Genomic DNA, 27594 nt, shown 5'->3' on the forward strand with positions numbered 1-27594 from the left:
TGTGACAAGTGGCTTGAGAAGGGGGTGGAGAGGGGATTCCAGTAACAAAAGAAATGAGAACGCTTGTATTTTATATGATTGAAAATAACTTTAGCATTCTGCATGGAGATTTCAGAGAAAACTTAGCTCTAAATTATCCCGCTTCAAGGGCAGCCAAACTTATTGACTACCTGAGTTGTGTAGAATAACCTTTACCAGTTCTGCAATAATAAGCCTGCCACAAACTTTACAGACTGTTTTTAAAAAAAAAATTAAAGTTCATAAAGAGTCTTCTTTCTCATGCCTTCACCTTCTGTGGTTGTTAGGAATTGAGGACATAGATTTCTGAGTCTCTCTCTCTTCTATGGCCTTGGACAAGTTCATTATCTCTCGGAGTCTTGATTTTCCATTGGGGAATAAAAAAGTATATATTAATGCCTATTTCAAAATGTATGTTGTGAACATTCAATGAGAAAAACACAGATAAATCATTTTTTATAATGCTTGGGAATGGTAAGAATTATAACACTAATAATAATAATGTTTATTAAGTGCTTAATATGTCCTACATACTGAGCTTACTGCTTAAAGCTCATAACAGCCCTCAGTTTAGGCATTGTTATTTAGTAACAGTAGTAGTAGTAGTAGTAGTATAGTAGTATTGTTATCCTAATTTGACACATGAAGACACTGAGAAACTTTGAGAGGTAAACACATTTGCCCATAGTGTCGTTGCAAGTAAGTGGGAGGGCCATGCTTCAAATTCAGGTAACCTGATATTAAAGAACATGCACTTAACCACTTGACTACCTTTCCTTGATATGTTATATAAGTCTTCCATTCAGTAAGTATTTCCTGTGCACCGATTATGTGCAAGGCATTGCAAGAATTTAATCATGAACCTCCAGTAACACCTTTTTTTCAAATGACAGGTTATTAGTTCAGAGCGAAGCACAGTAATTGGCAAGAAAATGCTAAAGAAAAATGGCTGAACTGTTGTCTGCTGTTTTTGGAAAATGAGAAAGTGACGTCAGGAAACAGGAAGCAAATGAAACCCGATGGAGCAAAAGCATGAGAAACACAATAAGAAGCTGTTTGTAGTACAAGCTCTGTCTGTATTTTTGTTCCTCTCTAATGTCATATATTTATAGCATATCCTTGGAGAGATTTTGGAGAATAGAAATCAGGTTCTAATTCCCCTCTGGGCCTAGCACACTGTCAGACCTTCGTAGTGCCTACAGATATTTGCTGTATCAAATTGAACTGTGAATGCATTTGGCATCAGCCTGCTTGCAACTCCACGGGGGTCAGAGACTTTTAAGGAGCCAGGAATGTGAACTTGGCACAGATCACCATTTCCCCAATTTGTTCTGTACTTCAGTGGTAACAGAATCTGCAGTAGCCCAGAGCTTTCTGCAGTGGGCAGCTATTTCTTTAGGTGAAATGGAGTCTGTCTGTGGTCCTCCAGGCACAGGTACTTTGTTCTGAAGCAGCCACAGCCAAGGTTCTGGCCAGGGGGAAGACCATTTGAGATAGAGACTCGGGAAACTCCTGGGTGGGGGCACCGAGTAAGTCAGGAAGCCTGTATCCTGTAGAACCCAGGTTCAAGGACACAGCCTTCCTAGTGAGAGACGCCAGGTGTAAACTCTGCTTGTCAAGCAGACATACTTCTGGACCAAACTGAAGATTAACAGCAGAGTCAATGTGCCCGAGACTGTGGCCCCGCAGGCTGTGGAACCGTGAAGTCTGCCTCCTTATTTCTCCCATTCAAATCTACAATCCTAATGCTTTTGTTTACAAGAATACTTTCCAGTAACACCAAAACATGAGTTCTTTTCTGTTTTACTATTTTAAGAAGGAAATCACTCACAACTATAGGGGGGGAAAATCCCACTTTCCTGATGTGTGTGAGAAAATAATCCATGGCATTCCGAGCAAACAAACTAGACCCTCGTAAAAGTTCTAGTAAAAGGAGAGAGGCTTACTTGCATCTTTCGAGCAGCAAAGCCACACTTTCCTCCTCTCACTTTGGATCTCCGCTGCTGACAGGTTCCACAGGACCTGGGCTGAAAGGCAGCCGCCATATTGAAATCTGATCATTAAAGCCAACCTCTTGGGTGTCACATAGGCAATCTCTGGAGTACACAAAAGAAATGGAAGGGGGAAGTTATTAGTTTCCAATTAGCAACGAACAGCAGGAAGCTTATTCACTGTCTATAATGATGAGCCACTGCCTGGCAATAATAACTCGAAACTATTTCAGAACATTCTAGATTAGCCAAAGGAAGTTGAAGAAACAAGTCTTGATATAGCCCAGTATTACTGACCAGCTACCCCACTGAGTCTCCTCAGCAGTTATCTTCCCTCCATTTGACTCCACGTGGGCCAATGTGTGTGGTCAAAGCTCTGACCATGCCCTGTGTCCTTCATAAGGGACTGTGAGAGAGACCTAAGAGACAAAGTGAAAGCCCAGGTTTAATATTATACCTGCCACCCAGGAGTTGTGGGACGTTAGACCAATTACTTAGGTGTTTGAGCCTCAATTTTATTGCCTATAAACTGAAAGTAATAACACTTACCAGATGGGGTAAGTAAGAGAACTAAATGAGCTAATCTGTGAGGGTCTGTCCTCCAATGAGCACTCAGGAGGTTCTATAATGACAATGGTAGAAGTGAGGTCCTATACCAGAACATCACAGGAGACAAAGCAACGAGAATCCAAAACCCTTTGGTGACTCCTGAAGGCTAGAAGCCAAGGCCTTTCAGCATTCCAAGGAAAGAAGGAAGGAGTCATCCCTTCTGGTCAGGATGCTTTGGGAAAGCATCATGAAAGACATAACATTTGAAATGGACTTTGACAGTTATGTCAGATTTTACCATGCAGAGATAAGGGGAAGGGCATTCCAGGTAGTGGAAATAGTACAAGGAAAGGCAAGGAGATGGGAAAATGCTGTAATCTGGGAAAAAATAGAATAAGACAGGTAGTCCATAAAAATAAATGTTTTTGAATGAAAGAAAACAGGTATAAGGCTAAAAAGATAAGCTAAAACCAAATTGTGGAGGGCCTTAAGTGTTGGGTTGATAAGCTTGACCAGTATTCAGCAGGCAGTAACGACTAGTTCATAGTCTTTTCACAGAAGACTGGTACCATCATAGACATAAATGATACAGTAATAGATCCTTATCTTCGTTAATTTTCTAACTAGGCATACAGCAAGGGTATCTTAGTTTGGAATAGAAGCCGGAAGGTGATATCTGTAGAGTAAGAATGCCAAGGACCACCAGAAACAATGAGATGAGGATTTCATCAATTAAGTTTTGCAGGATAGTAAACCACCCTGAAAATTCAATGGCTTCAAACAATAACCATTTGTTTAGCTCTGAGGACAGTAATTTGGGCTGGGCTTAACTGTGTCTGGAGTCAGCTGCCAGGTCAGCTGAGGTGTGGTTTATTGTAAGCCAGGGCACCGTGGCTCTCCTCCAAGTGACTTCTCATCTTCCCGCAAGCCAGTCTGCGCTTGCTCACCTGGGGGAAGCAGGCTTCCTAGAGAGTGAACAGAAGCATGCACAGGCCCTTGAAGCCCAGGCTTGGGACTGGCATATGACTTCTGCCACATGCTGTTGATCAAAGCAAGTCACAGGGCCGGCTCACATTTAAGAGGTGGTTAGAGAGACCCACTTCTTGGCAAAAGGAGCTCCAAAGTCACATTGCCAAGTGGACTGGACAAAGAGAGAGGACTAATTTGTGTCCGTTCTTGCAATGTGCAATGAGACTAGTAGGATTTAACCAGTACAACTGCACCCGACATACTTACACTACTTCCTGATTACATACTCTGGCACATAACATTGAATCTTAACAGACTTCTCCATAATAGCAGGATGGTGCTGCATATGAAAAAGCCCCATAAATATGGGGCATGCAGAAATCCTAATGTGATTCTATTGCAGTAAGTTCTAAAGACGAGTAAAGAGCTTATGGCCCACTGACCAAATGTAACCAAATGTGTTTGTAACTTCTTACTCAGGACAGAAAAAAAGCAAAATTTAATGGGCTATGAGGGAAGAATTGATCCATGAAGCAATTTGATGGCAATTGCCAACAGCTTACTGAGAATTAAAGTAATAACAGAACACTGTTCACAAGAATAACCTCCAACATTGAAAGTGAGATCATTTTGTGAGGAATAAAAAGAAACCGCCAGCATAGTAATGCCGAGACTAAAAAATTTAAAGGAAATTTCAGGGACTCTTGATTCCCGTCCTTTTTCTTTCTACTTCTTCTTTTATTTTTTGTAATGCATGAGGAAAAGCAGACACATCATCACCAAACTCAGCATGCAATTAAAAGGGCAGTCAGGACCAGCCATAATTTTGCTAAATCAATTTTTCTCAATGACGTGAGAATCCCTCTGAGGTTTGGAAGTAAAGTCTGCTTTTAGTGTATCCATTTCTTTTTCTCACAAGCTTCTGCACATCAAGAATGGTATCGTCAGACTGCTCATGAATGCTAAGTGCCAAACATTGATTTCCATTTTGGGGAGGGAGTGGGAGACAGTATTCAGTCAACGAGTTGGTGGTCTCGATCAAGTTCTGAGCATACTGGTACCCATAGCCCCACTGTGCCGTGACAATGGGACCCTTTGTTGGCAGTCTTGGCACAAGCACTAAGGATTAACTGGGCACAGTGCCTCAGTGACTCTCAGCTGCAGCTCTGCTCAGTTCAAAACACAACTAAGTTACAGGGGACAGCCTGAGAAGGCTTCATTTGTCACTGCCCATGGCTCACCACTGCTGGGGACAATCTGTTGTTTGAAAGTTGTACACTGGGTTTTTTATTTCAGACATAAGCTACACATGGCTCCTTTCCCTTATGATGAAGGCAGCTAGTTCCATTATTTTCTTGCCAAGAGGTATTTCCAGTCCAGAGCATGTACGGGAACACATTTTATTGGGTGACCCACAGCCAAGAAGTTAGTTTCTTTATGCCTTGGCTTTCACTGCAAAGTGTGCAGGATGGAAACAAAACAAGTTTTTGGACGATGATAGCAAAAGCATAAATGATCACAGACTAAAATGTAGTAAAGGCGGGAATGCTTTTGGCGGGGCATCAGCTTAAGATATCAACCTTGGTAAATATAGACTCAACACCCAGCACACGTTGGATAGATCATTCCTATATTTCCCTCTCATAGGAAAGAATGCCTTCTTAATGCTCAGACAGATTTTCTCCTGATACAAATAAAGTTCATTTCTTCTCAGAAAGCCATAGAGAAATCCCATTTCCTCCTCTCCTAAATCGTCATATAGGGGAAGATAAAACTTAAGTTACCCCCCTTATCTTTCCATTAATGGCTGACCTGTTTTCTCTGGTCATTTTCTTTCTCTTTGTTCAACTGTCCTAGGTATTGTTTTTGCTAGTTTTTTTGAAGTAGGATAACACTAATCTGATCAGGTAACTTTCCCATTTAAATCCCTTCGCTGACTCCTCATTGACCTCAACATAAAGTCTAATCTTCTTTCTGTGGGACACAAGGCAACTCATTTTCTAAGCATTTAAATTACTTACCTTCGTCCCTTTGTGCTCTCTTGCACTTGGCCTCTGAACACTCTGTTCCACTAACAGAAAGTGGATCCTTTATCCCAGGTTTGCCTTGAAGGTAGGCAGGGTCCCAGGCATAGTCCCAAGGATTTCAGTCTATATAAACATTGAGTCTGCCCCATGCTGGAATCTTACGTGATGTTGGAAAAAAATATCACACTGGTCAGCAGGAGAGATTTGCTTGCTAGACCTCCCTCCTGGAATTGGGTGCCAGTTCTGGGGTCCAGGATGACCTCATAGGCCTAAGTCCCAGAACTCCTTGGGGCATTGGAAAACCCCAACCGCTGGTTTGGACAGCACCCCCTGTGGCACAGAAATGGGTACCTGGGAAATTTTGAGGAAGGTGTTTCTAGTGGCTGGGACTCACAAAGTACAGGTAACAGAGGGGAACTTAGCACTTCAAAGCATGGGGGTGGGGAGAGTAACATTTTTCCCCATTACATCATCTGCCCAGCACAGAGCCTGGGATAGATAGAAGATGCATAATAAATATTTATGGGAAAAAAAACCACTATGTAGGTCTGCAAAGATTGCTAGAAGAATCAATTCTGATTTCTTCTACCTCATATTTATTTAATGGGACCCAGAGCAATGGTAACTTTTTCACAATAGCATAACATTCTTCATTCATATCAAGTTTGTGATCAATTACAATCATTACTAAACTTATGGTTAACCAAGCATTCAAGTTTTTCTCTTGAACTTTTGTCTTCTGAGTGAAAAAAAAAAAAAATCCAGATTTCAAAATATCAGGATGCTAATTGTTGTTTTGTTTTTTTCTTTCATTTTAAATTACATGTGAAGGGAACATACCTTTGCCTCCAATGTTCTGCTGTATTCCAGTTACACTGTTGGACAGATTTAGGTTATTTTTTCATGATAATTGTAATATAGTGGGTCCAGTATGAATCATATAATTTCTCAAGGCATAAGTGTATCTTAAAAAATGCACCTTACAGAAAAAATTTTAAAGGTGGTGAGTGTATGTGGTGTATGATCATTTTACTATACTTTCTCTCTTGTACTTCATTAAAATAAACAACAACACAAAAAAAGTAGAAAAAGTCATGTTCAAATCAGAAAAGAACATGACCCCCCCCCAAAAAAAAATCATAAAGCACATCTGGTATATATTGTGAAATATAAAAGAATATATATAAGAAAGGAAGGCAAGAGCCAAAATACATACCCTCAGACCCCTGGCAGCAAAAAGATTTTCTTAAAAACAGTAGTTTTCTAAAGATCTACTGAATGATGAAGGGAAGACAAAAGAATGTCAAAATTCTGAGGAAAAGAGAGTAAAGGTTTTTAAAATTCAGATGTACAATTTTAGTAAGCTTTAACATGTGCATACATCCATAAACTACAACAGAAATCAAGACTATGAAGATAACTAACCAGCCCCAGTGTTTCCATTTCTTTTCTTTTCGTCCCTCCAACACACATAATTTCCAGGCATTCATTGATTTGCTATCTATCAATATAGATTAGTTTGCAATTTCTGGAATGCTAGAATATAACGGGAATCATACGGTATGTACTAATTTTTGGTCTAGCTTCTTTCATTCATCATAATTACTTTGAGAATCACTCAGCTTGTGTGTATCAGTAGTTTCTTTCTTCTTATTATTCCATGGTTTGGATATAACCCTATTTTTGTTGTTATTGTTGTTATCCATTCACCTATTAATTGGCATTCGAGTTGTTTACAAATCCTACTGTTCCCTAAAAAAACTGCTATAAATATTTGAACATAAATTTTTGTGTGGACATGGGCTTACATTTCTCTTTGCTAAGAATATAGGAGTTGAATAGTTGGGTCACATGGTAGGTATATGTTTAACTTTTTAAGAAACTACCAAACTGGTTTCCCAAGTGATTATGCCATCTTAGATTCCCACCAACAGTATCTAAGAATTCTAGTTGGTCCATATCCTGGCCATCACTTGGTAGGGTTAATCTTTTTAATTTTAGCCATTCTCATAGGTGTTCAGTGGTATCACACTGTGGTTTTAATTGGCCTTTCCCTAATGACTATTTATGTTGAAAATGCTTTCATGTGCTTATTTGTCATCCACATATCTTCTTAGGTGAAGTATCTGTTCAAATCTTGGCCCATTTTTAAACCAAGTTATTTAGTTTCTTATTGAGTTTTGAATATTCTTTATGTATGCTGGATACCGGCCTTCTATCAGGTATGTAACTTCAAATATTATTTCCCAGTCAGTGGCTTGTCTTTTCATTCTCTTATGAATGTCTTATAAAAAGAAGTTCTTAATTTTGGTGATATCTGATTAATTTTTCTCTTTTTTGGATCATGCTTTTGGTGTCGTATCTAAGAAATCTTTGCCTAACACAGGTCACAAAGATTTGCTCCTATATTTTCATGTGAGAGTTTTTCAGTTTTAGGTTTTCAATTTATGTCTATAATCCATTTTGAGTTAATTTTTGCATTTTGTCTGAGGAATGGATTGAAGTTCAAATTTTACATAAGCATATCCAGGTTTTCCAGCATTTAACATTTGTTAAAAAGGCCATATTTTTCTCCACTGAATTATTATTGGTTCCTTTGTTCAAAACACAGTTGACCATATATTTGATTCTTTCTCTGGATTCTCTAATCTGTTCCGTTGATATATTTGACTACATTTATGCCAATACCACATTGTCTTAGTTTCTATGGCTTTATAATAAATTTAAAATCATAAAGTAAAATTCTCTAGATCTTTTTCAAAGTTGTTTGAGCTTCTTTAGACTTTGGCATTTTCATATGAATTTTAGAATTAACTTACTAATTTTTATTTTTAAAAAGGCCTTGCTGGGGTTTTGATTAGAATTGTGTTAAATTTATAGAATAACTTCAGAAGACTTGTCATGAATTTTAAGTCTTCCTATCCAGGAATAAAGTATATTTTGCAATTTATGTAGGTCTTCTTTTCTTTCTCTTAGCAGTATGTTTAGTTTTTATTGTTAGGCCTTATGCATCTCTTTTAGAATTTTCCCCAAGTATTTTATATTTTTTATGTTATGGAAAATTGTATATCTAAAAATTTTTAATTTCTGATTGTTAATATCATAGAGGGATACAATTGATTTAGTGTATTGATCTTATTTACTGCAACTTGCTAAACTCACTAAACAGTTTTATTAGCTTTTTTGTAGACTCCATAGGATTATAGGATTGCATAAAATGATCATGTTTCCTGAGAATAAAGGGAATTTGCCTTATTTATTTCCAAATTAAAAACATTGTATTTCTTTTGCTTGCACTGGTTAGAACTTCTAGTACAGTGCTGAATAGAACTGGTGAGAACAGACGTTTTTGTCTTCTTTTTTATCTTAGGGGGAAAGTATTTGGTCTTTCACCTTAAAGTTTGGTGCTGGCTATTTGTTTTTATTAGATGTCCTTTATCAGATTGAAGTTCCCTTCTAGTTCTAGTTTGCCAACATTTTTATTAGGAATGGATGTGTGATTTTGTGTAATCCTTTTTTAAATTGATATGCCATACGACTTTAATTTTTGTGGATATAGTAAATTAATAAACTACATTGTTTGGTAAATTAATAACATTACTTAATTACATTTATTAATTTTTTAATGTAAAACCAATCTTGGATTCCTGGAATGGACTCCACTGGTCAGATTCAATGTGCTAAATTTTGTTAAGAATTTTTAAATCTATATTCATCATTGATGTTCATCCTTGGTTTTCTTTTCTTGCAAAGTGTTCTCTGGTTTGGTGTCAAAGTAATGATAGTCCCAGAAAATAGATTTGGAAGAGTTGATGTAATATTGGTATTATTTGCTCCTTAAATGTTTGGTAGAATCACTAGTAAAACCCTTTAGGCCTAGAATTCTTTTTGTGATAAGTTTTTTTTCCCCTTCAAATTCAATTTCTCTACATTGAGTGGTGCTGTTGAGGTCACCTGCTGCTTCACAGTCTACTTTTAAGTGATATTATATTATTTTATATACATTATAGGAACTTTACAATAGTATACTTTTATTTCTCCTCTTCTAGCCTTTGCGTTATTACGTCATACATTTTACTTCTGCATATATGTTAAGCCCCACAATACCCTACTGTTATTTTTGTGTTAAGCAGGCAATTAATTTTTAAAGATATTTGAATAATAAGAGACTGTTCACTTTTTTATTTTTAGCCTTTTTTGTGTGTGTTTAGTTTGGAATGGTTTTTATTACTGTTTTCAAGTTCTCTAATCTTTTCTTCTGCAATGTGCAATATGTCATTAATCATACCCAGTGTATTGGAGGGAAGGAAGGGAGTGAGGGAGGAAGAGAAAAAATAAAGAAAGAAGATTCTAATTATTTTCAAAGAAAGTTGAGAGGATATTTTACCAATAATACAAGTACAGGATGGTGTGACAGATCTCTACTTTTCCTCCCTGAATCCATTTCACTCTTTTTCCTGGTGGTATCCACCTAGATGATGTATTTTCCTTCTTCCTTTGTTGCTAATTGTGACTAAGTTCTAGTCCATTTAATTCAAGAGGAAGTAACATATGTAAGGATGTCCTGTACTTTCTTTTTCCCTCCCCATGTGGATATGGCTGTAACCCAGCTTTGACAACGCAGATGAAAACAGCAACCTAAATGATGGCACAGTGGCAAGATGAAGGAAACTTGGGAACCTGAATGACTTCAGATAACACAGTCTCCCCAGCCATCTCATGTCAGTTACATGAGAATGAAATAAAGTCCTGCATTATTTAAGTCACTATATTTGGGGGCCTACTGACAGCAACCCAGATTTACATTAATAGCCTACATGGTACAAAAAAGTAACAAAGAAAAAGAAAGCTAACAAAATAAAATATTAGAAGACAAGTTGAGACTATGTCCCCGTGCATAGAGAAAAAAAAAAAAAAAAAGATGGAAAATACAAGAGAATTGATCATAGATACAAAGTATCAATTCAGAAGATTCAACATCTGACTACCAGGAGTTCCAGACAAAGGATGAAAAATATGTATGGAAATTAGTAAAAAAAAAAAATAATAATAATATATTGATTACATTTATATAAAAGACAAAAACAGACACAATGGATCTTCCTGGTAGACATCAGAATAGTGGTTATGTTGGCCGAGTGATTAGATGAGAGCAGGGGGAATGCTTCTGTAGTGTCAGAATCATTCTGTTTCTTGTTTTTTGTGCTAATTACAAGGATATTTTCAGCTTGGGAAAAAAATATTAAGTGTACTCATGATTTGTTGATTTTTCTCTAAATAGATTATATGTAAATAAAATTTTTTGAATAAAACAAAATGAAGAAATATGAACAAAAATGTCCAGCATTGAAGAATGGAATTTTACTTTAAAATAGTGTTCCAAATACTACAAAAGAATCTACAACAAGAAACATTGTATAATTTCTTAATTGTCTTAACACCAGAAATAAAGAGATCTCAAAAGTTAACAGAGAAAAGAAGAAATAAGCTATAAAAGAATAAGAAGCAGAACATGATCAAATGTCTCACCATGAGTAATGACTATCCCAAAGCCGTTTGTTAGTTTAGCATTTGCAACCTTAGAGAATGCTTTCTGAACAACCCACACATTCCTGTAAACACTAGACAATATTATCTCCATAACATTTTTCTTTTTCAGAGGACTCTTATGTCTTCATATATGACAAGAGCTAACTATTTTTCCATATTCCAGTTATTGACCCCTTTCTCCATATAATGGGCCATTACCAGTTTGATTCTAGAGGGTAAATTCTGCTAAGAGACAGCGTTTTCTTTGAAATGACACCTTTTAAAACTAAGAGAGCAACTGGTTTGAAACAATTAAAGAGTTAGGCTTTCTTCATAATGACAGTGTTATCAGTGACAGAATTAGCTGACTGTTATTTCTTTGCCTTCAATTAGATACTGAGCTATTTCAGCCAGAACCCCTGGGACTCTATTCCTAATAGCTGGTTGGGATTGGGGAAACTGATATAGAGTCTCTTGCTGTGTAAATTCTTGGTATTTTATGGCAGTTACCTTGGATAATATTCATTAATCAAAGAGAGCAGTTAAACAGACATTTGTGTACTCCTGTCTATTCCCCGTTTGGATCCTATGGTCCAGCCTCTGGCAAGCCGCTGAAGTTGCCATTTTTCAGGGATTTGTTTGTGGAGTAGCCAATTTACCTCAGGGCCTCTGTGGCCAACATTAAGGGAAATAAATGGCAGTCATGTCATAGCCTGTCAGCTGCTACAATTAAGTGATGTTAAGTGCCATGACTGCAGAAAGGGGTGGTTCAGAATCTTAAAACGTTAGAAGTGCATGTGACTATCCAATGCTGTCATTTTATACGGGAGAAAATTGGGTTCAGGGATTAACAGGTTTGTTCAAGGTCACACAGGTACCTGATCAGGGCTTTATGGTATTGTGATTTCTTTATCCTCCTCCTGCTTACCACACTCAGCTGCTAGAATGATCCTCTGCCAACCAGTTTCATTACATCACTCCCCTGCTAGGAAACCTTTTGTAGCTCCCTATTGTTTCTAGTGTCAGAGCTGTGAGGGGTGAGCAGCTGGCAGAAGCCCAGTGCTCTGTCAGGGACGAGGCGCCTGCAATGAGAAATAAATGGTCAGCTCTAGCAGCAGCTGTAGGAGTCACATGACTAAGAGGCGGAAAATTTGGGTTCAACTCCCACCTGCATCACTATAATAAACTGCTTCAATTTGGGATAGGCCCTTCCAATAATCTGGATCTTGATTTTCTCATCTGCAAAATGAGTGAATTCAATTAGATAGATGACAATGGTCTGCTCCAACTTGAAGATGCCATGACCACATAGCTTTCTTGAAAGCTTCAAAGTTGAGAGTTAACATGTACACATGGCTTTTCCTCTGAGCACTTTCTGATCTTCCATGGTCTACGGATTCAAAATGAGAAGATTATAGTTTCCCAGTCAGAGCCTTGTCATTTTCCACTTGTGAAGGACAGTATAACTAGGGGAATAATTGAAATCCCACATTATCTTCTTCCAAATGACCTTATTTCCCACCGCCCTCATCCACTTTAGCTTGTACTGACTTTACTTTCCCATTTGGTTCTTCCCAGTCTCTTCCTCTCTCTTCTACAATTGTCCTCCTTTTCATAGATTTGCCCTTTCCCGCTTCCGTCTTACCATTTCTCTTTTCAGTTTTCCCCTCTTCCTCTTCCATCTTCTTCCTTTCTCTCTTCTTTCAGTTTTCCTAGTCTGTTGACAAACATCACCTGTCTCCCATTGAGGACAGGGATTATTTAGCAGACTGGGAAAGCAATCAGTCAATCACATGAGTTTTCTTCCAAGTTTAACCCAGTCTAGGTTGTCATGGAGCAAAACAGAGATTCCAAAAGGGATCGAGAAAGGCAATTTTTCCCCAGGGCAGAGAAATAAGATTGCTGGCAGGAAATGACCATGGCCTTTGCTCTCTAACTTAACAGAATCTTTAACCAAACTTTATTGTTGTTTCATCCAGAGGGAATGACTGATGTGTGTAACATTGCATTGAAATATCCAACTGAAATAGGTGGCAAATTTGCAGGCAATCCTATTTCTCTGGTTCCTCATGAGTCGGTGTCTAACAAAGGAAAGAAAGGACCTGTCTTACTTCATGTTAAGAAGAGTTACCAACCAAAGCTTAAAGCAGGTGAACGCTCTAAACTCTGTACATTATCAGTCACCAGAAGGCTGCAGCATCAGGTTCCTCAAGCCTGTCCTCCTGCCTCCCTTTAACCCTTAGCAAGCAGTGTTTTCTTCAGTGAGAGACAAAAAAGGAAAGGGGCTAGAAAAACAGAATACAAAGGCAGAGGGGTGGGGAGCGAATGCACCAACAGGAGTGAAAGATAATGGAAGGTGGCAAAAAGTGAAGGATATTTGGAAGGGAGATATTATTCTACTGGCTTTACAAAAGGAGTTTTTTTCAACATATGCATGCTGAAAACACAAGGTTGGTGGCATGCCAGTGAGTGCAATTCCCAAGGCTCAGTCTCCATTGAATGCAATATCTTTTTCTTCAGGCCCTGCCTTTGCAGTGGCACTGGTTACAGTTTGGGCTATTTCATCCATTTGTGACCTTTCTTTTCTGACACCATGCTTACAGGCAAGTGTTCGTGCCAGTTAACCTTCTCTGTTTTCCCCTGGTGACCTTATGAATTTCCATCAGGAAAAATACAAAATCGCCAATTTGTTTTTTCATTACCCAGAGGATAAACACAAAGTGGGGAAGCCTTTTATCTTGCCACACCGGCAAACCTCCTCATTACTCAGCTTCGAACAAACATTTGCTAAGAGTTAATAAATCCAGTGTGTGGCTTTCTTTGTGCAGGGAATGGCTTGCCATCCAAGGCAATCTCTCATTAAGGAAAAAGAAATAGAACATACTCATATTTTATTCATGGTCTCAGAATCCCAGGGAAACAAATCCAAAAATGTATAGACACAGAGAAACCCAAAACAAAAAGGCTCACACTTTCTAATTTCAAATGACACCTTCTGACTTTCAGTCCCTTGAAGAAGATGCTGATTCGCGTATACAATGGTCCCAACATCATTTCTATTTCTGCCTGCCAGTCTGATTGCCAGAATTGAGCCAGTGACCTTTCACCTCAAACCACAGTTAAAAGGAACGCAGGTTTATTAAAGCTTAGCCCTGATATATGTCCAATGGGTAATACATTTTATAGTCGTCAATCACGAATATCCTCTCAAGACTATTTAGACTTCCTTTTCCAGCTTTCCTCTTCAGAAGTGTCCTGGCAGAATCCACACTAAAAGCATCAGCATAGCCATTGCAGCAAGTTTTAATTTACCAATGATTCCTATTCCTGCTAGCCTAGGAAGTCTCTGGTGATTTATTGGACTTGAGCAGAACTCTCATCCATTATAGTTTGTCTTAACTTAATCAAAGCTATCTTCTCCCTTCGGAGCATCTCACCTACAAACTCCACGGTCACCATGATAAATGTGCCCGCTTGACTTCTTTTTCTGATTAGTGTGAATGAAGCATCACAAGCAACTTGATACATTCTGCTAATGCCGTGGCTTCAGCGTTGATTTGGCTGGAGTTATGTTGTGTAGAACTAGTTATGTGGGGAGCTGGAAGGTGATTGCTCTGGGGTTTTGATTGAGTGATGTAATTGATGACTGGTAGCAGTACAGAATTCACAGGGATTTCTCAGTTGTTTAAAAAACCAAGAAAGCAAGGCAATTTCCTTATTTGTTAAGGGAGACCTTCCCATCCCTCTACCAACAGGAATACACATTCCACCCACCCACACCCAACACACACACACACACCACATATTACAAACATCCACACTTTGTGCAGAAAGCATGATTAACTTAGAACAGTCTTTAAGTCTCTCCTGAATGTACTGATTGATATGAAAAGGATGTATCTGAACAAATAAGAACCGGAGGAAATAACATATATATTTTAAATATTTGTGTACATAATAAATTATAGCCAAAAGAAAACAATCATGATATAACCAGGCCTTTTTCTGTATGGCAGAAGCATCCCCTTTTTTGTTTTTTAAGCGACGTATGTAAGTGTTTAAGATTAATCTCTAGACTTTGCTGGCAATGTCCTCTTGGATAGACAATAGTTTGAATCTGATAATTATGAACTTAAAATGTTATTCTTTGACTAATTCACTTGAATTCTCTTCTTTGTAGATGCTGAGGTGCTCCACAGAAGTCACTGTTATATTCATCCTTGCAACCCCAGCAATTAGGCTCTTACTCAATCTGCTCAAGCTATTCATAAAATGCAAAGGGTTAAACTGAATCGTTCACATTTAAGATGAGACCCCGATTACTTTTTGTAGTCTAGTAGCTCTAACATGATTCCTAGGATAAATATGAACTGATGAAGCCTCCAGTAGACTGCTTCACTTTTAAATCATAACTTTGTTAAAGAGGAACTTTTTTCTGAATCCCACTAGCCAAAACTGCCCCTTGATCTGGTCAACCCATAGCATTTGGGACAGTCCAGAAAGACAATATATATTCCTCTACTATTGTTTGTAGTAGACATATTTTATTCTGTTAAACACATCATAGTAGCATGTCTCTGCAGTATGGAATTAAGAAGAAAACCTGCAGAGAGAGGTCACTGAATGACAACTTGAGAGTGTACATTAGGGGTCAACAAATACAACACAGGCCAATCTGCTTACTGCCTGTCTTTTACAGCACATGACCTAAGAATGGTTGTGATATTTTAAAAGGAATTTAAAAAACAATAAAGAAAACTGAAATATTTATGGAACACTTAAAATATTTATAAAGAAGTTTGCTGACTCCTAGTTTAGACAATATTCGAAAGCTAATCTTTGAAATTTTTGAGTAAAATAGTATGGTCAAGGCTGATTTTTCAGTATGTTAATCAGGAATCAGTGGGGAGAAAGAATTGTTCTAACAGACCTACTATAAAATAAGTTAGTGGAGAGAATGAGGAAATGAATGCATCATCTTCTCTAGCAGTGTATAAATTCCTTAACGGTAAGGAATACAGTTATAGATTCTTGATTTTTTTTCTGGGACAACCATAATATCATGTAATTTTATCATTTCCTGAACAGGTATTTACTTGACTCCTACTCTTATAGGAGAATTTAACAGGATATAGAATATTAGGTTGTCAGTTTGAAGATGTTATGAAGGTAATCTATATTTCTATCTTGTTTCACATCACATTTTCTATTTGTTTTTTATGTTCAGCAATTTCACTAGGATTTATGTAGGAGTAGATTTATTTTTATCTCTTTCTTTTTGCAATAGCTTTCTAATCAGTGTTTCTTTAATCTGTGGGTTTATGTGTTCTTTAAGAAAAAATTTCAGCTCTTATTTTTTAAATTACCCCTCACCTCTCTCACTCCTTAAAACCCTTATGAGAGGCATTATTGGAATTTCTCATTTTATCTTTCACATCCTTAAATCTCTTTCAATTTCTACTTCCTCCTATCTCTGTTTTGCATTCTGGATGATTTCTACGAATCAATTTTTAAGTTCACTGATTACCTTTTTATCTATGTTTAATCTATGCTTTAATTTGTCCATTTAGTTTTTCACCATAAAAACTCTATTTGTTTCTTTTTTTCAAACCTTCCTCTTATATTTCATAAGCCCTATTTTCCCATGATTGATTATGTTTTTCTTTTATCTCTTCAAATATTTTAAGCATGTTTATTTTATTGTTTCAGAGTGTATTCTTCTATTTGTAGTGGTCTTCTGAAGCTCTCTGGGGGGTAGGTTATAAGTCTTAAAGAGAAAAATTATGGGAGTGGGGAAAACATGGGATATAGCTTGGCACCAACTTAATATTCATGAAATAAGTCATGATTAAAACAAAGGGATGAAAGTCTGGAAAAATAAGTTGGGATACAATTTTAGAACATTTCCTTAAGTTTGGAAATAGTAAATATTTTTGAAGTTTATAATGTAAGTAATGGAGAGCCATGGAAGGTTAAAATGAGGTGATCAGGTTAAAAAAAAAAAATGCTTTAGGGATCAGTGAATATCAGAATTTTAGAAAATTGTGGCATTTTTTTTCCAAGACAAATGTTTTAATTACAGGGAACAGAACTTAAGAGATAACTTACTTCATCCAAGAGCATATAGCTAAGGGAAAACACTGTATAGAAGCAACATTATAAGTAAAACTGGAGGAGGCAGGAAGACAGATTGGAAAACCTAAAACAGTCAACACAATATTGAAGAAGGACAAAGTTGGAGGACTGACAATACCCAAATTTAAGACTTACTATAAAGCTATAGTAATCAAGACAGAGTGGTATTGGTGAAAAAAAAAAAAAAAAAGATCAATGGAACAGAATAGACTGCCCAGAAATAGATACAACACCAAAAACATAATCAGTCAAAGAAATAATTGATAAGCTAGACTTCATTAGAAATTTAAAAATTCTGCTCTGCAATAGACAATATCAAGAGACTGAGAAGACATGCCACAGACTGTGAGAAAACATTTGTAAAAGACACATTTGATAAAGGGCTGTTACCAAAATATATAAAAAACCTTTAAAAATCAACAATAAGAAAGTAAATAATCTGATTTTAAAAATGGGCCAAAGATCAAAACAGGTACCTAACCAATGAAGATATACAGATTGAAAATAAGCATATGAATAGATGCTCCACATCTTTTGTCATCAGGGAAATGCAAGTTAAAACAACAATGAGAGAGAGAGAGAGAGAGAGAGAGAGAGAGAGAGAGAGAGAGAGAGAGAGAGAGAGAGAGAGATATCCAAGATGGCAGAGTAGATAAACATTGTGCCTTTTTCCTTTTCTGAACACATTAAAATTACAACTAAATTATAGAACAATCAACCTGGAGAACCATCTGAAGTCTGGCGAAACAGATATTTTATAACTAAGGAAATAAAGAAGAAGCCACGTTGTGACTGGTAGGAGGGGCGGAGATGCAAAATGGACTGGCCCCCAACTTCCGTGTGGTGCTTGAGAATCAGGAGGGATATCTTGGACATGGAGGTTTCCCCCAAGAAGTGAGGGACCCCAGCTCCACACCAGGCACCCCAGCCTAGAGTACTGGTGCGAGGAAGAGAACCCCCATAACACCTGGCTGTGAAAACCAGTGGGAATTTTGACTGTTCAGGTCGGATGGAAGGCTGGGGGATACCCAGATGTCCTCTTAAGGGGCCTGTTCACAGATTCACTCATGTGCAGACATTCACTCTGGGCTGTCAAGGACGGACAGTACTTTGGGAGGTGTTGAGGCATGGGAGGGACAGAATGAGGTGAGTGGCTTCGAGGTGAGGGCTGGAGGACAGTCACCATTTTCTCGGAGGCGGCTTTCTTCCTTGTAGCCAACAAGCGGGCACCATCTTTCCTGCGTTGAGCCTACCCCCACAGGCAAATCTGAATCTAATTGGTCTGGTGAGCCCCACTGATCCACCCCACTGATTCAGTGGGAACCCACCTTACCCAACTCCCCCAATGCTGGAGGCACTTTCTTTGTGAGAAGCCATCCCTGTCCACATCACACTCTTTCTTGGAAAACTATCAGAATCCATGGGCCCCAGGTGGGCAGCAACTGGCCTCGGTATACTCTGAGACTTTTGCTGAGTAGCTCCAGGCTCAGCACAAGCACCAAACCAGAATCTACATAACCTGGTGACCACAACTCTTCCCACCCTAGTGACTCCCTAAGAGCCTGTCTCACCCAACTTGCATACCACACAAGGCTTTATCAGTGGCTGAACCTTAAGGGAGCTGGCAGGTGGCAGCATGCCTTCAGGTGTCCTGGATTTTTGCAGAGATATTCCAAGTCCGGTACCAGTGGCAAACATCCTCAGTTCGCAGTGTGGTCTCTCCCATGTGCCTCTAGGTTTAGCACAGGCAATGAACAACCATGAGTCACTTTGCAGCTCCTACCAGTGGGTCACAGGTAGTGTGTAGTCCCCAGTGGGTCACAGGTAGTGTGTAACTGGGCCTGCACTAGAGCCCCTCCCAAGAGGCTCCAGAACCAACATACTTGGAGGTTGGCTTCAGACCACAGCAGAGTACCACCAAATTAACCCCACAAATGGCACACACAAAGGGTGGTCCCAAAGGACACCAGAACTCACTGGAGCAAAGCCAATTAAGTGGGTAAGCCCCCTGTATAGCAGCCTATAAACTGTGGACATGGCCAAACCCCATAGCCAATCAGCCTGAGGGTCAATTCCACCCACTGACATGCCAAAAGCAATCAAAGTTCAACCATAACAGGAGGGCACACACAACCCACACAAGAGACACTCCTGGAGCATCTGGAGAAGGTGACCAGGGAGAGTGTGCCAGGACCCCAAAGGACACCTACTACATAAGGCCACCTGGCCAAAACTGAGAGACATAGCAGATCTACCTAATACATAGAAACAAACACAGAGAGGAAACTAAAATAAGGAAACAGGGCAGCCAGATGACTCAGTTGGTTAGAGCGCAAGCTCTGAACAACAGTGTTGCCAGTTCGATTTCCACATGGGCCAGTAAGCTGCGCACTCCACAACTAGATTTAAGATAACGAGCTGCTGCTGAGCTTCCAGAGGTGTGGCCGGATGGCTCAATTGGTTAAAGCGCAAGCTCTCCACAACAAGGTTTCCAGTTCAATTCACACATGGGATAGTAGGCTGTGGCCCCTGCAACTAAAGATTGAAAACAGCAACTAGACGTGGAGCTGAGCTGTGCTCTCTACAACTAGATTGAAGGACAATGACTTGGAGCTGATGGGCCCTGGAGAAACACACTGTTCCTCAATATTCCCCAATAAAACTTAAAAAAATAAAATAAAATAAAATAAAATAAAATAAAATAAGGAAACAAAGAAATATGTCCTTGATGAAAGAAAAAGAGAAAACTCCAGAAAAAAAATTAAATGAAATGGAGGCAAGCAACCTAACTAGAGGCAGAGTTCAAAACAATGGTTATAAGGATGTGAAAGGAATTTATTGAGAACTTCATCAAGGAGATAGCAAGCATTATAAAAAGATATAGAAACCATAAAAAAGAACCCGTTAGAAGTGAAGAATATAATAACTGAAGTGAAGAATGCACTAGAAGGAATCACCAGCAGACTAGAGGAAGCAGGGGATCAAATCAGTAATTTGGAAGACAAAGTAGCAGAAAACAAACACTTGAAACAGCAAAAAGAAAAATAATCCAAAGAAATGAAGATAGTTAAAGAGACATCTGGGACAACATTAAGCATACCAATATTCACATCATAGGGGTACAAGAAGGAGAAGAGAGAAAGCAAGATATTGAAAACCTATTTGAAGAAATAATGATGGAAAACTTCCCGAACCTCACAAAGGAAATAGGCATACAAGTTCAAGAAGTGCAGAATCCCAAACAAGATGAACCCAAGAAGGCCCACACCACGACACATTATAATTAGAATGGCAAAGGTTAAAGACAAAGAGAGAATCTTTAAAGACAACGAGAGAATCTTTGCCTTTAGAAAGCAGCAAGAGAAAGGCAACTAGTAATTTATAAGGGAGCTCCCATAAGATTATCAGCTGATTTCTCAACAAAAACTTCGCAGTCCAAAGGAATTGACACAAAATATTGAATGTGATGTAAAGTAAGGACCTACAACCAAGACTACTGTACCTAGCAAGGCTATTATTTAAAATAGAAGGACAGATAAATATCTTTCCAAACAAAAAAAAATAGAACCACCAAACCAGTATTACATGGAATGCTAGAGGGACTTCTTTAAAATGGAAAAAAAAAAAAAAAAAAAAAAACCCTCAAAATTATGAATAATAAAATGGTAATAGCTACATATCTATCAATAATTACTTTAAATGTAAATGGATTAAATGCTCCAATCAAAAGACATATGAAGGCTGAATAGGTAAGAAAAAAAACTCTTATATATGCTTCCTACAAGAGACTCACTTCAGACTGAAAGACACACACAGACAGTAAGTAAATGGATCAAAAAAGGTATTTCGTGAAAATGGAAATGAAAACAACCTAAAAATCTGGGGTAGCAATACTTATACCAGACAAAATAGACTTTAAAACAAAGTCTATAACAAGAGACAAAGAAGGACCCAGTAATCCCACTTGTGAGTATTTATCCAAAGAAACCCAAAGTGCTACTCAGGGGGACATGTGCATCTATATGTTCACTGCAGCATTGCTTACAGTAGCCAAGATGTGGAGGCAGCCTGGGTGTCTGTAGGTGGATGAATGGATAAAGAGGAGGTGGTACATATATACAATGAAATATTGCTCGGCCATGGAAGGCAATGGGTTCTTGCCAACTGTGGCAGCATGAATGGACCTGGAGGGACAGATGCAACATGAATTCATTTATATGTGGAATCTAAAGAACAAAATAAACAAACAAAACAGAAACAAACTCATAGACACAGAAAATATTTCGATGGTTGCTAGATGGGAGGTGTATTGGGGGTATGGGTGAAGAAGGGGAAGGGATTAAAAAGTACAAATTGTTGTTACTCAGTAATGATGGGGATGTAGGATATAGCATAGGGAATATTGTCAATAATATTGTAATAACTGTATGGTGTCAAATGGGCACTAGATTATTGGGGTGATAGATGAGAAGGGGTAGGGGGTAAGGTAAAAAAGGTGAAAGGAGGGCCGGCCCGGTGGCTCAGGCAGTTGGAGCTCCATGCTCCTTATGCCGAAGGCTGCCAGTTCAATTCCCACATAGGCCAGTGGGCTCTCAACCACAAGGTTGTGGGTTCTACTCCTCAACTCCTGCAGGGATGGTGGGCTCTGGCCCCTGCAACAAAGATTGAACATGGCACCTTGAGCTGACCTGCGACTGAGCTCCCGGATGGCTCAGTTGGTTGGAACGCGTCCTCTCAACCACAAGGTTGCTGGTTCGACTCCTGCAAGGGATGGTGGGCTGCGCCTCCTGCAACTAACAATGGCAACTGGACCTGGAGCTGAGCTGCGTCCTCCATAACTAAGACTGAAAGAACAACAACTTGAAGCTGAACAGCACCCTCCATAACTAAGATTGAAAGGACAACAACTTGACTTGGAAAAAGTCCTGGAAGTACACACTGTTCCCCAATAAAGTGCTGTTCCCTTTCCCCAATAAAATCTTTAAAAAAAAAAAAAAAAGGTGAAAGGATTAAGAAGTACAAATTTGTAGTTACAAAATAGTCATGGCAATGTAAAGCATAAGGAATATAATCAATGATATGGTAATAACTGTCTAGTGCTAGATGGGTACTAGGCTAGTCAGGCAGAACACCTCTTAAATTATATAAATGTCTAACCACTACATTGTACACCTGAAATTAATATAAAATAATATTAAATGTCAACAACAACAACAATGACATACCACTGCATACCTATTAGAATGGCCAAAATCTGGAACATTGACAACACCAAACACTGGAAAGGATGTAGAGCAACAGGAATTCTCACACGTTGCTGGTGGGAATTCAAAATGGTTTCGAAGACAGTTTGGTGGCTTCTTACAAAAGTAAATTATACTCTTACCAAATGATCCAGCAATCACCCTTCTTTGTATATACCCAAAGGAGTTGAAAAGTTATGTCTTGACAAAAACCTGCCCATGGATATTAATAGCAGCTTTATTCATAATTGCCCAAACTAGGAAGCAACCACGATGCCTTTCCATAGGTGCATGGATAAACTGTGGTAATCCAGACAATGGCACATTATTACGCGCTAAAAAGAAATGAGTATAAAGCCATAAAAAGACATGGAGAAAATTTAAATTGATATTACTAAGTGAAGAAAGCCAATCTGAAAAGGCTACATACTGTATGAGTCCAACTATATGACACTGGATAGAGTAAAAAAGATCAGTAGTTACTAGCAGTGGGGGTGGGAGATGCATAAGCACAGCACAGAGGATTTTAAGGCAGTAAAAAATTCCCTGATAGTATAGTGATAAATATATGCCATTATACATTTGTCCAAACCCATAGAATGGACAACACTGAGAGGGAACCCTAAAGTAAATTATAGACTTTGGGTGACTATGATGTGTCAATGTAGTTATTCCTTGGTAAAAAATGTACCATTCTGGTGAGTGATGCTGGTAACAGGAGAGGCTATGCATGTGTGTGGGGCAGGCAGTATATGGGGAAGTTTCTGTTCCTTCTTCCCAATTTTGTAGTAAACCTATACCTGCTCTAACAGAAAAGCAAACAAACAAACAAACAAACCCTTTAAAGAAAGATCGATTGGGAAACTCTAATAATTTAGTTGTGAAATAAAGAGATCTTGTACTAAGTCAGTGATATAAGGAATAGCTGAAAGAATAACAAAGAATGATCTACAAGGCTCCTGCATGAATATGTGTAGATATCGGGATAGTGCATATGCAAAGATAAGTTCAAATCGAAAGCTGAGACAATTGTGAGCCCATTAACATTACTGTAGAAATAAAGATTTAAAGAAATGTTAAGATTTTCAAACACATAATAAAGGCAGAGGGTAGAAAAGCCTCTTGGCACATGGTATGCATTCAACACATGTTTACATTATTTTATTATTATTATCATTATTATTATCATTAAGTTGTTTACTGCATGGGGGGAAATGTGGTTTAGTGGGAAGAACTTGGGCTTTGCAGTAAAAAAATGTATAGGATACTGGGTACATTGCCTCTTAATGTCTTAGGTTCCTCAGCTTCCTGCTTCACTAGAATGTTTCATGGATCACATAGGACAAAGTGATATATAAGGGACTTTGGAAATATAAAGCATTGTTATTCAAACGGAAGATAATATTTGTCCTGGCCGCAGTATTGCAAGCAGAGTTAAATATCTTCAACTTTCAGGCATGCATTTTGGAAGAAGAAGCAGAGTTCCAGGCCCAGCTTCATCCTACGAACTCTGTGGCATTGAGCAATTGTTTTCTTTTTTTTAACCCCGAACTTAAGCTTCTGGATCTATAAAACATGTATAATTACAGAATTTATAGGGTGAAAGCTATTGGGATAATGCATGTAACACACATGATGAGGCATGCTGTTGGCACTCAATGTTAACTGTTATTATCACCATCCATTGTGTGGCTGCAATGATCTTCTTACAGTTATGTAGTAATTGTGGCTCGTGAAGGCAAAATTCTGCCTGAATTCTAAGAACCAGAAGATCAGAAGGCTTTTAAAGCTGACGCTGAAGGATAATTTAATCAAGGCTGAAGAAAATAAACAAAAATGTTTCCTAGCCCATCATATACATATGAAGTAATAAAAAGCAGTGCATTACTGTTTACTTTTGTAGTTGGAAGTAAAATTGTATGCGGAGTGCCATATTTTATTTGCTCTTCTGAATTTTCGCACTGAGTACATATTACTTCTCTTAAAAGATGTATTTTTAGAAAGTGCAGTTCTGAGAAGCCAGCTTCCACTTACTCTGTGTCCAACACACAGTACATGCACTGAATTTTCTCAACCTCTGAAGGTTATGAAATGTAAGCATAAAATATTGAAATGAATCACTGTGGACACCAGTGCAGCTGTGTAGAAATTTCAGAGTTCACTGTGGCGTAAGAGCAAGGAAACTATTAATTTCTAATAGTCTATATGAACCTGACAATTGCATGTACCTAGCAGGTGTTGCCCAGGAAGCTGTGTTTCCTTAGAAGTAATGACATGCCATTATTGGAGCCATTTTTCCAAGTCTCTAGAGTGTCTGTAATTAAGAGGTTTAACTGTACTTAAAATGATATAAAGTGTCATTAGTCCCATACTAAATCATTTCAGATTACTGATTTATTTGCCAGTAAAATTAACCAGGTAATTTTCTCAACCTGGCTAATGTAAGGTTTCACATATGAGCACTCCTACTGATAAAGCTTGGGGGCTTTTTAAAGCAAAAGAAAAAAAATGCTTTGAAGCTCCACAAAACTGTAATATTAAGCTTTATTGTTCTTTTCTCTGAGGCAGTATCTTCATTGAGTGGGTTGGACTAGAACAGTGGCCTGCCATGTCATTTGTAAAGTGTTTTATTTTTTTTCCCCTTCATATTTTCAGTGGAACTACTCCTTCAAATAAAACTGTAGTTGAACACTCAGGACAGTTCTGGCTGAAGGAGGAAATCAGCAGAGCCCCTACTGACCGTTTCCCACCCTTACCTAGACCCATCCCTCCTTTAAATCTCCAGAATTACCTGGACTATATAATCTTTAGGCCCTTACTAGTTCCATTATTTTACGTCTATGTAAGCTTTCCATTTCAGGTGTCTGGTTCATTGTCATTATTTCATTCTCTACACCCTCCCCTTAAAACAAAAATTAAAAGAAGTGAAGTACGTCTGATTAATATGGAAAAGAGAACTAGGATGTAGATTTCTTTTAAGTATATGGTCCACAGTTTATAGTCTTAAACAAAATGAAAGTAAAACAAAATGTTTAGAGTTAGCACATCCTTTCTGTGCCAGCAGTTTGCAGTCTGGTAAGGGGGTCAGTCAGGTGCTCAACACAAAATAATTACGTGTTTTTATTTATGTTCTCGTCAATTCATTGTTCTGTTGTGTTTAAGTTTTCTAACTATGGTTGTTCTAGTAAGGTCAACTACTTAGGTTTATAGCGGTAACCAATTCATCATTGTACATAGACTTATGCCAACTTCTACTGGTATGGTGAGAGATACAGTGCTTTGATTCATGTAGGCAAGAAAGTGATATAAGATATATGAAAAAGAATTATTAAATTTGTTTGATACCAGGACCCTGAAATGTGTACCATCATAGCTCACCTCTCCTGAGTGAGGTCTGAAGCTTTCGTTACTTTTGAAAATTCTTATGTCTTAAATGACTGTTTATACCCCCACTCTTCCCTGTCCTCTGATACTTTAATTGCATATGTGATAGACTTTTTATTGTGTTTCACATGTCTTGTAGATATTTTTCAATATTTTCTGTTCTTCTTTCTCTGTACTTCAATCCAGATATTTTCTAATGACTAACGTTGCAGTTCACCAATCTCTCATCAGTTGTTTCTAATCTATGATTAAACTCATCTACTGAATTTTTAAATTTCCCATTCTAGAATTTCCATTTATTTTTATTTTTCTAGTATCAGTGTTCTGCTGAAATTCCCCATCTTTTCATTGTTTTTCTTTAACATATTAACCATAATTAATACATTTGAATCATCTATGGTTCTCTTTCTTGATCATTTTTCCTCTTGTCTTTTGGTCATTTGCTCTTATATTCTGACATGCTTGATAATTCTTGATTGAAAGTAGGCATTATGGACAAACAAATAATAGAGATAATGTGACACTCTGCATTATGTTATCTTCTTCCAGAGCTACACTGTCCAATATAATAGCTACTAAGCACCTGTAGTGATTTAAACTCAAATTAATTAAAATTAAATTAAATTAAAAATTATTTCCTCGGTCATAATAGTCACATTTCAAGTGTTCAATGGCCACATGTGACTAGTGGCTATCTCCTTAGAAAGCACAGATATAGAACATTTCCATTATCACCAAAAGTTCTCTTGGACAGCTTTTCTCCAAGAGATGTATTTTTGCTTCTAGAAGATAATTACTCCAGTGTGTGACTGAGGTGAGTAGAAGCTCATCTTTACTCTATGGGAAGGTTGGTCTGTTTCTGGCTGCTCTTACTCTTAGGGTGAAGCCTTTCAGGGTTCCCAAATGAAATCCTGAGTTATTCACCAGTCCTCCTCCTTCTAATATTTTGTCTCTACAGCTCCATTAGACTGCCCGTAGGGTTGCTCAGCTTCCTAATTCCTGGGCTATCACTTTCTGCTTGGTCTCCCAGCCTCTATCCCTGGTACCACTTGTGAATAGGCAAATGTCTTAAATGGGAAACAACAAAAACAAAACCCAGTATCAAATATTGAACTTACCTCAATGTACACCCTTTCTGTAGCTCAGCTTCTCAAGTATTTTCAGACTTAGTATATCTCAGATATCTTCAAATAGATTTTTTATTCCAGCTTTACTTGTTATTTCAGCAGGAGGTTGGTTTCATACAAGCTCAATTGTTACAGCTCGAAGCAGAATCTTCTCATTCTCTCTCCAACTCCCTGCTATCAGGCTTTCATCCTCCTGTTGAAATATTGAAAGATTAAAATATTGAAATATTGCAGTCTAGGTCAGTAATGACCTCTTTGTTATCAAATTCAACGGCCAATTCTCAGTTCTCATCTCATATGAACTCACAGCAGCATTTGCACTCCAGATGTATACACTGTATTCAACTTCCTACTTGACTTTTCCAATTAAAAATTTAATAGGCATCTCAAATTTAATGTATCTGGTTATAAACTCTTGAGCTCCCATTTTGCTTCTCCTTCAATCTTCTCTCACCTCAGTAAATGACAGCTTTATACAGAATTCTAATTGCACTGGCAAAGTCATCTCTGACTCCTCTCCAATGGCTTTCCATTTCACTCAGAATATCATCCGACCTCTGTACTGTGGCTTATGGGCCATAAGGGATGTGTCCTCACTCTACATCAGCTTCATCTCCTGCCA

General features: G+C 38.1%; 1 long non-coding RNA gene across 1 annotated transcript; it reads right to left on the reverse strand.

Moving 5' to 3' along the window:
* Window positions 1-302: 302 nt before the first annotated feature.
* Window positions 303-27224, reverse strand: LOC148759019 (uncharacterized). Its single transcript, XR_016020367.1, has 3 exons — window positions 26964-27224; window positions 1965-2114; window positions 303-376 (listed from the first exon to the last, which is right to left on the reverse strand). It is a non-coding gene; the product is annotated as an uncharacterized LOC148759019 (long non-coding RNA).
* Window positions 27225-27594: the final 370 nt, after the last annotated feature.

This window comes from Rhinolophus sinicus, chromosome 1, assembly GCF_057876585.1.
Source record: "Rhinolophus sinicus isolate RSI-liver-muscle chromosome 1, RSI-T2T, whole genome shotgun sequence".
Classification (NCBI taxonomy): domain Eukaryota; kingdom Metazoa; phylum Chordata; class Mammalia; order Chiroptera; family Rhinolophidae; genus Rhinolophus; species Rhinolophus sinicus.